General features: G+C 39.6%; 1 pseudogene; it reads right to left on the reverse strand.

Annotated features, from left to right (window-relative positions):
- Positions 1-1,701: 1,701 nt before the first annotated feature.
- LOC133277022 (ATP-dependent translocase ABCB1-like) overlaps positions 1,702-15,577 on the reverse strand; it is a 35,880-nt pseudogene continuing 22,004 nt past the window's right edge.

The raw sequence follows: 15,577 nt of genomic DNA on the forward strand, positions 1-15,577 counted from the left end.
GGGGAGGAAGCAGGGTGGGGGGAGTTGAGCGAGTGGCTGCGTGGTTGTGGGTTGCTGGCTGGGCTTAAACCACGACGTACAGGCAGGTCTTGGACAGTTTTAGATATTGTCCCCAGTGAACTGGCTTGGCTTCTTTGACAAGCCATGCACTTTTTCACTCACTTTCAGCAACATGGAAAACTGCTCCAAATTTCAGTAACTGTGTAAATAATAATTAATTAATCCCCCAAATATTTCCATCATCCTATAATCCAATAACATGCCAGATAATGAGTTTTGTGTTCTGGTTTTAAGCACTAGGTGTGGGTACTTAGTACACACACTTTTAACACACCCCCCCCCTCCCCCCCTTTCTTTTTTAATATTCTGACGGTTATGAATTCTTTAATGTCACCCAATGTTCTGGGCTCTGTGGCTATAACAATGCCAAATGTTGCAATAATTATTTTGAAAATTGGTAACTTTTGTGGGGGTGGGGGGGAGGGTATGTGTTTTTGTTTGTTTTTTTTACAATAAAAGAGCCTCCTGGTGCCATGACCAGCCAACTTGCAGATTCCCATTATAAAGCCAAGGTACCTTTTCACTCTGTATCCAGAAGAAGCTTCATCGGTGTGATCCAGGGCTGCCATACAAGATTTGAGGCATTGCTTCTGACCACCGGAGAACTGGGTTCTTTTGTCTCCCACATGTGTGCTATATTCCTAGATACAGAAAGCAAGCACAAGTATAAACCTGGATTTGGACCTAATCTTGTGGAGTGTAACGAGTCTGGGGCAGTGCCTTTCCCAGTCACCGGTTAAGTGTTGGTGAAGAGACTACATACAGTAGCAGAGCTAAGAAACCCATTTCTGGGCTTATTTAACTGCAGCACAACCCCTTGATGGTGAGCAAGAGCAGCGTAACTTGTTTTGGGGCAAGGCACCAAGCTGCAGAGAAGCTGAGTGCAGGGTGCAAGAGGAAGGTTGTGACATTGCTGGGGGTGAGCCTATGACTCGTCACCAAGCAGCCTGAGCAGTCAGCCCTTCTTTTACCACCATGGTTCATGGTTCTCCAAAAGAAAGAAAACTGAGACACCAAGAGTGATTTAGGATGAATGAGAAGCCAGTCAAATAACCTCTTCTGCCTCACTCTGTATTTTAATGCTGACACAAATTTACTCAAGAGATTTTGTTCCAGCTCTGTGCTTCCCCTGCAAGCAAACTCACTAGAGAGGCACCAAACCTAATTCCCAGCAGAGTTGTCTTTCTGGGCTGCAAGCGCACACTGATGGCTTATGTTGAGCTTCTCAACTGACACCCCCAAGTCCTTCTCAGGACTGCTCATAGATTCACTTGTACCAATCAGTAGAGTGAAGAGTACCGTATAATTCAAAGGAATCCACAAGTCCTCAGTATTTTAAAGCTGACACAAATTTACTCAAGAAATTTGATTTCAGCTCTGTGCTTCCCCTGTTTTTTAACTTGCTATGTGAACGAAGGTTCATCTCTCATTTAAGGCATGATGCTTTGCAGGGAAAGCCCCCCAAGCTCCTAAGTCTGTGGGAATTTATTGACCGAGAACTATTTGCCCATGCCTGTATATTCCACAAAAGTGAGCTGACAAGCAGGTGTTAGCTTCAGCTGGTCAGTTAGAACACCATGAGGAAGAGCCTTTGCTTGCATTCACCTGCAAGCAAATTCACCTCCTGAGCAAACACTGCTCAGGAGGACGCAAACACATCGACTTCTGGGCTCTTTTATTTTTTCTAGCATAATTATTCACAGCCAGTGTCGAAAACCTGAAACTGCTTTTCCCTCCAACGTGCTATTTATTTTGCAGCAAGAAGATCCATCACAGCAGAAACCTAGCTTGTCATAGATGCATCCAGGATGTAACAACAGGTACAAATAGGGAAAGGGAGAGAAGGAAACAGGAACAAGATCATAGACTCATAGAATGGTTTGGGTTGGAAAAGACCTTAAAGATCATCCTGTTCCACCCTGCCTGCCATGGGCAGGGACATCTTCCACTAGACCAGGTTGCTCCAAGCCCCGTCCAACCTGGCCTTGAACACTGCCAGGGATGGAACAGCCACAACTTCTCTGGATGACCTATGCCAGTGCCTCACCACCCTCACAGTGATGGTGGTTTCTGTCTGTTTTTCCAAGCCAGCTTTGTGTGTGTGACTTGACATACCTGGCTAATGAGATGCTGAAAAAAGAAGGGTGGGACCAGTGCTCCTCGGACTGCCTCTGTACTTTGCTGTTGCTTTCATTTAACCTAAGGGAAGTGCCCAGCCACCTTTGCAGTACTTCCTGCATGTCTATTGCTCCATGCTCTTCCATCTGGAAGGACCTGCCTGAGTACCAATATCACACAGATTATTTTCTCAACAGAGACTTCTCCTGCAGAGATGAAGACACCCCCCATCCAGGCATCTGCAAAATGATTGGGTTCGGTAGTTAAATGACACATCGTTGAATGTTCTATTTCTACCAAATATTTTCTGATTGAAACAGTAGAGTTAGGTCAGTTTTTTAGACTAACGTAACAGTTCATAAAAGACTATGCAGAGCATCAATAAGAGATCAGTGTGAGTTTTTCCAAAGGACCAGACTTCTTTTTTTTTTTTTTTCAGGAATTAATTGCACAACAGCCAAAGAAGCCATTGTGAAAACACGTATTCTCTCCTAAATATTCTACTCTGAAGGCATATTAAAATTCTGTTCTGTAACCACAGAGTTCGACAGCTTCTCTTACACCACCTGTTAAAAAAGATTACGTTTTCAAAAGTAACAATAGCTCTAGGTGGCCGCTTTGCAAGGACCTCATTCACATTCTTGGCATGTTCTTTGCTGGGTTTGGGTTTTTTTCATTTTTGTCCTTTAAGATACTGAAAATAATCTGTTATTTCTGATCTGCACACTGAGTCAATCCTTCTACTTGAAAACCTTTTCTAATTGATTTACTATAAAATGTAATATGGTATGTGTAATACGGATATATGCCTACACAAGAAATATAGTTCATATGAATGAGTATATATAAAATGTAGATATAGACATATGCAAATGACCAATCAACATAATAGCTTGAATGTATGAAGTCGTAAGACTTCATAGCTATTTTCTTTTATTATGTGTGTATATACAGGTACATATGTTCACACACATACAATACACGCATAATAAAAACAAGGTTTACAATATATGTGTTAGGTGTCTCAAATGTTCTGATCTCTTTGTTACATGGCAGACCACATGCATCCGTATGTTCATATACATTGCTGGTTACTAAAGTATGAGACAATCTATTACAGACAACTTGCAAATAAGTTATCCCTCAAAAATTTCTGGTTAAATACCAGAGGCCTGGTTATACGTTCAAGATCTGTGCTCAGGTAGCTTTGTGCAAGAAAACACTGAAAAATTATCTCTGCTGCATTAACTCTATTTCCACTGGCTCTTAAAGATGCTTTTCCAGAAGGCAGGTGAGGTTTTGGCAGGAGAAGACACTCAGCAAGGCTTAACCCCCGTTTGGCTGGATGAGTCATATGTGAATGGGCTCACACAGTGCTTCTTCTCAGTACCACTGATGTGGGTGGGAGAAAAAACCAGAAAACCAGGCTTGAAATAAATTAGAGAAGAAGTATGCTATGCTGTGCATAACAGCAAGCTTGCTCACATGCTTGTCTCCTTCCTCACTGTGGCTATCTACGGAGGGTATTCTTTCAAACAACATGAACGGGGGGCAGCTGACATTTTGGCTTTGGCGTCGTCTGGAGTGAAAGAAAGAAGTGCTTTGTCCTAACGCCACCGCACTGAACACAACAGCTGAAAAAACTCTGTTAAGATAAAAAGGAGAAAAATACCTAGACAGGTGGCAAAGGCAAGAAAAGCTGTTATGGGCAGATATGGGGCTTCAGATAAATATTGTTTATTAAGGCTGAGGTAGAGTAAGAGCTGTCATAATGAGTTTGTAGGGAGGCGAGCAGCCCTCGAAGCTTCCCTTCCTTGCCCACTTTCTCTGGATTTATTAGAAATGGATGACTTGATTTCTGTTTCTGTTCTTAACGCATGAGATGTAGTAGAATGTACAGTTCCTTGCAGCTCAGTTTCTTCATCTATAGAACTCAAGATGTTAATTATGGAGCGGTGTGGGAATTACGCAGAAATTTGCCATTCCACGTTTCCTTTGAATGGGCTAGTCTTCCAGCCGTGATCAAATCCTTAAGTTCAGGTGAAAAAGGGAAAAGGCAAATGGGAGATGAGAAGAAGGCGTGAAATCTGGGGTGAGCAAAGGGCAGTAGGAGAGGAGATAAATGAGAAGAAGGTATCCATTTGAATGCATAGGGGAAGGAAGGGTAATGCTGGTACTTGAAAAGGGGTTGGTATCATCAGGGTAAGAAGTTGCTTTAGCCTCAGCAGCAGCATGTTTTTTGCCAGAGTGTGTCAAGTGCCAAAAGTGATCATTGGATGCACATGGGAGACAAAGTGGCTCTTGACAAATACAGACAGGGATTTCAACTGCCGGGAGAAAAGCAAGAGCAAGACTCGGTTAAGTGCTGGAGACAAGGAGGGGAAAAAGGCAAGTCTGGAAAGGTGCCATGTGGAAACATTCAGAGAAGCTTTTTTAGTTCTGGCTGGGCATTTTCTATACTGGGTGTTTGCCAAATCGTCCTCCTACTCCTCAGCTCTCTTGTCCCAGGGCTTATAATTTCCTTTCCTGAATTTCACTTGTTACTTCCTCCACTAATCTTTAAATCTTTTCACCTACACTCCCTGCAATTAAGCCATGTGATTCTGTTATTAAAGAAATCTTGTTGGCCATGAAAACAAGGAATGGCTTTGCTTTGCCTGTCTTCATGTTACCTCCCTTTTACTCTGGGCATCCTGATTACATGGGAAACTGTAAGTAAGTAGCAAAACACATTATATAAGTGTCACTTATTTTGGATTTGTAATATTGGAAGGAAGGAAGGGGAATGTAAGGGTGAACAATGGTAGAGGGAAGTATCTGTTGATTTTTTCAGTTCTATACTCCATGATTTCATGATACCTACAGAAAAAATCAAACCTATTATACCACATGGACAAAAAAGAACCTAACAAAGAGATACTTACAAAAGCATAGCTTTAAACCATACGTGTCCATTTCTCACTAGAGAGGCACCAATCCTAAACACCCAGCATAAGTAAAGTACGTAATAGCTTGTGTAAAGCCAAAAGTAAATCCAAAGGTATTATATGATCATAGAATGGTTTGGGCTGGAAGGGACCTTAAAGATCGTCCAGTTCCACCCCCCCTGCCATGGGCAGGGACACCTTCCACTAGACCAGGTTGTTCAAAGCCCCATCCAGCCTGGCCTTGAACACTGCAGGGATGGGGAACCCACAGCTTCTCTGGGCAACCTGTGCCAGTGTCTCATCACCCTCACAGTGAAGAATTTCTTCATAGTATCTAATCTAAATATACCCTCTTTCAGTTTAAAGCCATTTCCCCTTGTTCTGCCACTACATGCCCTTGTAAAAAGTCCCTCTCCAGATGCCCCCTTTAGGCACTGGAAGCTGTTCTCATGTTTCCCTGGAGACTTCTCCAGGCTGAACAACCCCAACTCTCTCAGCTTGTCTTCATTGAGAGGTGCTCCAGCCCCTGATCATCTTTGTGGCCTCCTCTGCACTTGCTCCAGCAGGTCCCTCTTTTGTTGGGGGCTGCAGAGCTGGATGCAGTACTGCAGGTGAGGTCTCACAAAAGTGGAGTAGAAGGGGTAAATCACCTCCCTTGACTTGCTTGTCATGCTCCTTTTGATGCAGCCCAGCACAAGGTTGGCTTTCTGGGATGCAAGTACACACTACTCCCTCACGTTGAGCTTCTCGTCAACCAACACCCCCAAGTCCTTCTCCTCAGGACTGCTCATACATTCATTTGTACCAATCTATAGTGTGAAGAGTATCCTTCTAATTCAAAGGAATCCACAAGTCCTCAGTATTTTAAAGTAAAATAATCTCCAGCTCTATTTCAAGATCCTAACCTAAGACATCATCATTCCTGTGCACTTCAGTTTCCTTTCTGTCTTGAAAAAACAATGACAATATTGGGATAGAAATGTTTTGTGCATGTACAGTTTGTATTGTCATACATTCATTAAAATTATTTTCAAAGTTATACTACAACTGCAATTCAAATTTTCAGCCACTGATACATGAGGAAAATCATCAAGGACTTCAGAACTTCTACAAATCACTTCAATAGAACAAATCTTTCTGTTCATCTTACAGTGAACCAAAGCAAGTGACAATTCATGAGTTTTCACATGATCTGCAATAGTACTTTGATAAGATAACAGAGTTAACAACACAGAAGCTGCTATGCAGGTCCACCTTTCCGGTTCCTTCCTTGGGAAAATCCCGCTGATTTTTATAGGAATCTTACCCAAACATACAGGTAAAAACCTGCCTTTGGTTTGTTAGACAATAGGATCCCTAAGGAGAAAGGGTTTGTGATTATAAGAATTAATAAAGGCTTCAATTTCCAGAATTAGAGCATCCTATAACAGCATCATGCAGACTTCGAAAGAAAACAAAAGGAATTCAGAACATGATCTTTAGAACACTACCTAAAATGTCAAGAACATTAGCTGGAGGGGAAAGATAATCTATATTTTTTATGTTAAACCTGATTTTGGAATGAAAGATTTTATGAGGCACTGATGCACTGACAGAGATAAATCATGATTCAGTTTATTGGTGTTAATTTATGTTCATTTTGAAAAAGGAATATTTCAATAACTTTTTTAAAGAAACATTTTTTTACCTATATGTTGCTTGCAATCTTTGTCTATACATAAGGCCTTTTTTTTTTTTTTCTGAGTCAACCAACAGTGTATTTTCTATGGCTTCAGGAGAAATCTACATCAGAGAGCAGATATTCATCAGCAAAAAACCCCTATTATGTGGAAATTTTTAAATATAAAGCAACAAATCCACCTGCAATAGAGGTATGTCTACAATACTGTTGAAAGTGTAGTTTCAACATCTGTAGATATGCTGTTGCTAAATGTATGCAGTTAGTGTGGGTCATAGCAGTGAAGTTGAGACATTATACAGTTTAGCACAGGCAGGCATGTGGGGTTTATTTTCCAATGGGCTTGTGTAACCTGTCATGAGTATGATGTCAGGCAGCTGTCATCACTGCAGGGCCCCAGGCAGGATAAAGTGAACAAGCCTACACCACCCGCAAATGCATTTGGAACTGCAGGGTAAACATATGTTGACATTTTTAAAAGCAACTTGTAATTTTGAACTCACCCATAAGGAAAAGATCTTTCCCAAGGTGAATTCTCAGTATTTTTGGAAAACCAGAAATCTTTCAAGACTCCTAAACGAGGAACTCAAAACCCCATGCCATTCCTAAAAGTAAAAAGACAGATTCTCCTGGCCCATATGGCAGCTTGGCACATGATTCCTGACAATTTTTTATCTTTGGAAATTCTTCCTGTTTTGTGACAGAAGAAGAAGTTTTCCAAAATGATCAGTGATGCCCAGTCTTGATTGAATCCATAGTGGAAACTCATGCCTTAATTTTCTTAATGCTCCCCAAATATTAAGGAGATTGACTTATAGTTAATTAATACCATCACCAAATTTTTAAATAGCAACAGTTGATTTAGCCTTGGTCAAGAATCCGGCAAATAAAACCTCAAAATGTAAAGCATCTTGGAAACCAATTTTGTAAAGTGTATTCATGGAACACTATACTCATTCCAGCTCATCATTTAATTCCAATGTCCTCCTTTTATGGGAAAAGAAAAATAAAAATTATCCACTGTCTAGAAAGTCACCCATGATCTGTTACTCAAGCTCGATTTTTTCTCATATACTGTCATCCATGTAAGATTTGTGCACTGTGGACTCCCACTTACCTTCACAGAAGCCCCCTGTAGTATCTGTACCACTCCAAACTGTGTGCTCAAGGATTGTACCAGGAGCTAATTGACTCCATTAGATAAGTGCATGACGAATGCTGCTGCTCCTAAGAAAGGTGTGAAGTACATTTACTCTCTTTTAGCTATGTTGTTTCTGCACTATCTTTCAATGAGAGTAGCTTGTTTTTATCTCTGGTGTGTGAAGATGGCATTTCTCCAGTTTTCCAGGAAGAGCCCCTCTTTTAAAGAGAAGAGTAGATTTTTACCTGGAGCTAAAAATAGATGCTTGAGACTTGTGTTGCTTCAGGTTTGCTTGGCATGTTGAAAGTGAAACCTTTTGCTGAGTTACTATGGAAATACTTATGTTTTAAATTTTGCCAGAAACTGAGATCTGCAAAAATGGCTTTGATTAATATAGTCTGCCAAAACCACATATTCAGGTCATCACCTGAACCACATAACAGGTCTTGCAAATAGGCTCCAAGGAAGCTGATGTGAGATAACAATAATCAGCTGTAAACAACTTCACTATGAGATAACTTTAAAATATTTCAGTGCATAAAAATGGACTCAAGAAGTATTTTGAATTTTTTTCTTGATTACCCTATCACATAAAAAAGAACAGGTTTCTCTTTCTTAACATATATGTTCTTTTAAAACTAAATCTCTTTTAACTTGCTATTTTAATGTCTGACAGAACACTTCTAGGCTTGTGAATCATCAGCCTTTACTGCAAATGTAGAAAACCGCTTGGAAGCAAACATGACTCAGCCTTCAACTCAGTAAGAAAAAGCCTAGCAGCTCTAAACACGAGAGCTGATGTCTAAAAACTTAGCTGTACCTTTACACTTAGCAGACTCCTCTTTCTACGTCATTACTTCTACACAGTAAGTACAATAAATGCTTAGGCAATCTATAAATAAGAAACACAACAGACTAAGTAACATGATGGTAAGATATTGAAATAATTATATAACATGGAAAACCTAACATAAATACATGTAAATATTATCTGGCTCCCCGACAAAGATAAACATGTTTTCTTTATGTCTGTATTACTGTTAGGAATAGTTTTATACACAGGTAAAGTGATTTATTTTTTTTTTTCCTGCACAGCCAATTTAAACATATTTTGATGCTGAGAAGCTTTACATTTGTCTCTCTAACAACCTTTAATGCCTTTGCTCTTTTTAGAAGCAAGATCGATTTAGATTGCGTCTTTGTTTTCCTAACAGCCAACCTGTGGGCTCACAGAGGTTTCCAAGTTTCACTTCTGGTACTGACATTACCCTCTCTTGCCTTTTCCCCATGCCTGTCATCAGCCAAGGCTAATAAGTAGCCAGTGCAATCACTGCATGATCTGGAAAGAGGCATAGAAAATACATAACAATTTTAGCCACACTGTACAATGATTGCACTGGATACTTTTTTCAAAAGAGTGTTGTGAGACTTTGTATGTTAAATTCAGGTTGCATTGTAAACCTCATCTGTAAACTGTTGTAAAATTCATGATAAATAAAAGATGGGTTAATTCCATTGAATTCTCTTGATGGTTGGTTAAATTTTTAATGGATTTATAGATTTATACCAAAATGCCTGTCAGGCAAACCCAACAGAATGCACTTTTATTTTAGTGTGAGAAGGGCTAGGAGTAAACACCCAAAAACATTTTCTAATCAGCCTGGAGGCAGAAATGCCTTTGAGAAACTTCCCTAATACAGATCATGGAAAGAGAAAATAAGATTTGCTGTGCCTGGACACCTCTGCACAACTGACCATGGTACATTGGGAGGGAGGGAAAGGGTGTAAGAGAAGATCACACAGGTGCTGTGCTGCCTGGGGTGTGTCAAAACCCCAGTCCCCACAAAGCACACTCTGCCCTGAGACTTGGGAACTTCTTGGGAACTGATGAAACAATTCTCCTCAAAGTTATGAAATGAAGTAACGTCCTCCTTTTTTGCTGCCACACTCATATTTTTCCTTTGAAGCTGATTCCCAGGCTTCTTCTCCCCTTTCTAGCTGAGAGGAAAAGCAATGAAAATCAGAGCAAGGGGTTGATTGCAGGGCATGGTCAGCTACACTGTCACTATGATGTTTTCATGCACCTTGTTACTGATGGTTTATGTACTGTGTCTTTTTATCCAGAGTGGCAGACAAGTGCAAGGTGAGAGAAGGTGAAGATATGTGTCAGGTAGAAGAAAGGAGCTCTGAAAGGAAACAAGCTGAAAAGAAAAGAAGGAAAGGAAAAAAAAGCAGAGTGCCAGGAATAAATAGGGAACCCAAATGCAGACCTGGGACAGGTGTGAGAGACCCAGGACTTTTAAAATGCTTAGTATGCTCTGAATGCTACAAACTGAAAACATAAATTAATAACTTACCTTTTCAATTTTCAGCTTCATATTTGCTACATCATCATTTTGTCAGAACAAATATATCTATTTGTAAATATTCTTATTCTATTACCAAAGTCCCTATTAAGCAACACTGTGTAGGACGAGATGAAACCAGAGAAAAATGTCACTGAACCCACCTGTCCTGTGATTTCCAGTTCCTCTGTAACTTTCTCTGCATGTCCAGCAAGCATCTTCATTTGAATCATTCCTGTTACAGCAGGAATTGGCACAATGGCTAAACCAGAAGACTCAGCTCCCAGCCATGGATCAATGATGAACAGTCCCAGTTCCAAGATTAACACATTTTGGGCAATTATGGCCAGTCTGGAACCTGTAGGATGGAAAAGAATGAAACCATTGTAAATTATTGTTTTATCTGAAAACTTTATTTGTTACCCAGAGAATGGAGATTAATTAACCAGAGACATTTGAAAGTGCTTAATTTGGTCTAAATATTCTGCAGTTAGATGTTTTATCTTTTGAAAAACCATTCTATTGTACAAATAGTTCCCTTGAGTCTTCTCTATCTTACCTAGTCTTCTTCAGTTTTCACCTATTTACTCAGAATTACAGTCCTTGTTTTCAGATTTTGCCCCCAAAACCACAATGACATCTCATAGATATCATATCTTTTATACATAGAGCCATGACTTCAAACTTGCCAGGTGCCCTGAAACGTGACATTTCCTGACTTGGAGTCTGAGATTACTATTTTTTCTCTCTGACCATTTTTATCTAAGCATGTAAGCAAATACAGTGCTGCAATGATAGTAATCCTCATTTACACTTAAGCATTTTGTTAATATTTGTAACATTTAACACGAAAACACGGTGCTCTCCAGACAACTAAGTAGATTGGATAAATAACATTAAATAAGCTGAGTCCCTTCAAGACTCATTTATAGTAGTGATAACAGGACCGAACGCCAGTGTGAGCTAAAAGCAAAGTTATATATATCTATACCTATAAAATTACATATCTTACTATTATAATATTAGATTTTCTTGACACCAAAATAAATATTATTTAATAACAGCTTCCAGATGACTGTGTGCAAGATTTCTACCTATCAAATCCAGTCTGTAACTTAGTCTATGCTAAACCACATATGAGAAAGGCCAATGCTTATTACTTACTCCTTTGATTTGTGAGACATCATTAGCAAGTCTCATAATTAATGGTCCAGTGATATTTTTAGGATCATCAAACCAACTGATCTCCTACAACATGAAATAGAGTTGTTCAATCTTAAAAGCTTTAGTCTGCATATCACTTCATTAGGCTACACAAGAGAACTTGATTACTTCAGATTGCAACGGGGTGACACACATCATGTGTTGTTCTTTACATGTAACCACAAATATAATAGACATAAAAGTTTAAAAAAGATATGAGAACACAAAATGCAAACCTAAGTTGTATTAACAGCCTGTATATCCTTTCTGCAATAGCACAAACATCACCATCTTATTTCAAATAAAATGTAGTTTACAAGAAATTCTTGCTTGTGAATTTAACATGATGATCAGATGTTCACTAAATAGCAATACCAAGAAATATGCCATTTAGCGACAATTATTTGGATGCATAACATGCACCTGGAAAGACTACTAAACAATGTACTTTCTCCTGCTATAAAGCTAAAACCCCACCTTCATTCTCTGTCAGTTGCACATACTGTGAAATCTGTAAGTCTGCTTTGAAGTGTTTCCAAAGTCTTGAGTGTTGCTGCAAAATCTCTGTGGCATCTGAGAAGACATATGCAAAATGATATGCAGTGCTGCGAGATTACTCAAGACTACCTCTTTCTCATCTGGAGGACTATTTTCAGAGGAAAATGTCTTGTGACTCATATACTTTCATATCTCATCAGCAATTCAGATTAATTGGTCTGAGGGATCAGTGACTCTAAAACACACACTCAAAAAACCAACAATTTGAAAAATAAAATGTCTGAATTTCATGCAAAACATTTGTCTTATTTAAACCCTGGAAGTAAAAATAAAATATTCACGCTATCTTTCCTCCAGATTGGCCAAATATCAAGTCCAAAAGATCAATACCAATAAACAATGTAAGAATTTTTATTACTTTATACATACATAATTCTTATCAACAATATTGTATTTTTGTGTAATAACTGTTCATAAGGTTAATGTAAGAGCTTTTATATTTCTTCCCATTAGTGTATAAATACATAACCTCTGGACATCAACAAACATGATACATTATTATTTCTTGGGGTTTTATTGAGGGTGAGGTATTATTTTTAAGTGCAGTAAAGTACTGTATTGTTAAAGAAAGAAAGAAAAAAACATGCAAAACAAACAGTTTCAATCTGGCTGTAAGCTCACATAGACAGATGACTGCTTTGGCATTACGTGAAACGGAGAACGCACCATATGTGTTGGAGGTAATGCACAGAACACTCCCAGGTCCCACTTTTGCAGTGTCTGACACTTGAACATGATGCCAGGTGGACACTGTTTTCACACCAGAGTGAGAAAAGTGAAGATAATGACATGAAAATCTCTCTGTTACCTTTAGGGTCTTTAAAGTACTTCCTCCAGGGATCTGTTAAGATTCAGCATGCTCTCAGAGACCTCAGTCTCCTCCTGGGCTAGTCAAAAAGTCTCATGGAATTTAATTCCCAAGGAAGTGACCTATAATCCCTTCCCATCTAAACCAGAAAGAAGGGTCATCTGGGTCCCTAATAAACAGGGTTAATGAAGGGGAAGCTGATGTGGCTGAGGTTGGCTTTGGAAATTTCTCAAGGAGGAAATGAACGGAAAGGAGAAAAGGAATATGGTCTCTGTGGAGACCACAAAAACTCCACTCAGCTGTATGGGCTGAAGAAGTGATGTGGTTGTGCCTGTTTGGAAACCTCCTCTTTGGTCCCAGACATGCTGTCATACTGGACATGTTTGGAATAGACCACTGTCTGCCGGGAGTGAAACACAAGGGAGTGATGTGTCTCGTCTCTCATTGCTTTGCTTTGCACTACCTCAGGGATCACATGTATGCCTACAAGTGGGTCAGCTGGGAGTAAAATTTGACAGAAATTCAGGGAAGGACTGAATTGATAATGTAGATTGGCAGTAAGATACTGAATACCAACATGAAATATGTGCTGAGTTAAAATACTCCATAGAAAATCAACTGGTAAGGACAGGAGTGGCACCAAAAGAGGGACAAAATCACCTGAGTTAGTGCTGGCTGTGCTGGAAATGCTGGCAAGCATGCAGGGCAGGTACCAGTGCAGGCTGCACCAGTCTCCCAGACAGGGCTTACCAGTTTGCACTGGTACATGATACACATTGCAGCAAAGCAGGGATGCTGAGCAGCTGGCCACTGCACCAGCTCCAGGAAGCAGCTAATGCCAGCCATCAAATAATGGTGATAAGGCTCTTTATGCACAGAGTTTGGATCCTTGCCGTCCTACTCACTGCTTAGCAACTAGCGACTGCTGGGTTTGGATTTCAGGCTGATTATTTTAAACAGTTTTCCCTCTGATGCTGAATGTACTTCTATTGACAGCAGAGCCCTGTTCATACCCTGGACCCCTACTGTGGCTGTCTTTGGCTTTGTGCCTGTTACGAAGGAGCAGCCACATTCAGTGAGTGCAGCTAGTCAGATATGCAGGTCCTGTAACTTTTGCTGGTAATTATTTGTGGACCTTGGCCACAAATACAAATGGAGTTATCTGACCATGAAGAGAGATCTGAATTTCACATTTAATCTTCTAGATTACAGCCTACTTTCTCTGGTCCTCAGTCCAAACGTGCTTTGGTTGTATTAAATAAGCTACATAAACACTACCATTACCTTTGAGCTTTCTTACGCTTGACCTATAGTTAAATCAATGAAAAGGTTTTAAAACCATTTAAAATATCTACCTGGACACGTTATGAAGATTTAGTCCAGTCAGTTTCTAAACTGAGCTGAAGAAATCAATGTGGCAACTTTACAGGTATGATCTCAGCATGACTACTTAAATAAACACAAAGCCAATTTATGGCACGTAAAAAAAGAAGCATTTCTAAAGCTCCAAAAACCTAAATAATACAATGCTTTTAGCTGTCTCAGAATTGCTCTAAATACCACGGATCGAAGCTTCATTGTAACGATTTATCCAGCTTTGTCAAATGTGAAACCCTTTCTGAGAAAGAAAACCGAGGTTTTTTATTACCTAATCACACTTTTTGTCTCTTTTCAGATAAATGAAGTGACTATCTGCATATAATATCAAAAAGAATATTACTAAGTAAAAAAAAATTCTACTTGCAACTGAGGTAATGAAAATTTTTAAAAGCTGAATTTAGCACCTGTAAGTGTAGAGCAGAGAACGAGACTTTTTTTAAAGAAACAAGTGTATACCCTGTAATAGTCTTCAGGCCCCATTAAACTGTTTTAATTGCAGGATTTTTTTTCTCACACCTGCTCTCAAACAGAAACTGGTCACTTGAAAGTAAGAGGCTTGGTGCTTGGTCCAGTATTTAAAGGGTGGCTACAAAGAAGAAGAAACTCGCTTTTTACAAGGAGTCAGATGGAAAAGACAAGGGCTAATGGGCACAAGTTACTCCTGGGGAGATTCTGGTTAGACACAAGAAGAAAACTTTTCACAATAAGAACAATCTGCCATTGAAATAATCTCCCAGAGAAGTGGTGGATTCCACAACATGGGACACTTTTAAGATTCACCTGGACAGGGTGATGGGGCATCTTATCTAGGCTGTCCTTTTGCCAAGAAGGTTGGTCCTGATGATCCTTGAGGTCCCTTCCAAACTTGTATTCTATGACTTAAAGATTCTATGATACTGAATAGTCCATGCATTGACAAATATACATTCCCATATGAGCAATTATGTGTACATGAGAATTTAGACTGCATTTCAGAAATCATGGTCAATACTATTTGATCCTATATAAACAGAAGGATGTATCCCATAGACTGAAGAGGTGATTTGAAATATTGTTTTAACTTTCATGGTATGGAGCTGTGAGTAATCTTAAATTAAGCACATATAATGTGGTCTTTCTCAGTTACTTTTGGTGTGCTTATAAATCCAAGGAGTTGAATTCATGTAGGTATGTGTAGAATAGTTTCAGTCCAGCCCCATCACATGCGGGCAGAAGTGTTGCAGAGAGCCCAGGGAAGGTGTTGAGGCACCACTTAAGAAGAAGATTCAAAACCTGATCTACACCTGTGCAGCTAGCAGTACTACCAGTACTGTCAGTGCTGTCAGTATTGGGTTTTCCTACACAGGCTGTGACACAGTG

This window comes from Pezoporus flaviventris, unplaced genomic scaffold (assembly GCF_033815535.1).
Source record: "Pezoporus flaviventris isolate CSIRO_AGI_PZ_B2104156 unplaced genomic scaffold, CSIRO_AGI_Pfla_v1 ptg000047l, whole genome shotgun sequence".
In the NCBI taxonomy this organism is placed as follows: domain Eukaryota; kingdom Metazoa; phylum Chordata; class Aves; order Psittaciformes; family Psittacidae; genus Pezoporus; species Pezoporus flaviventris.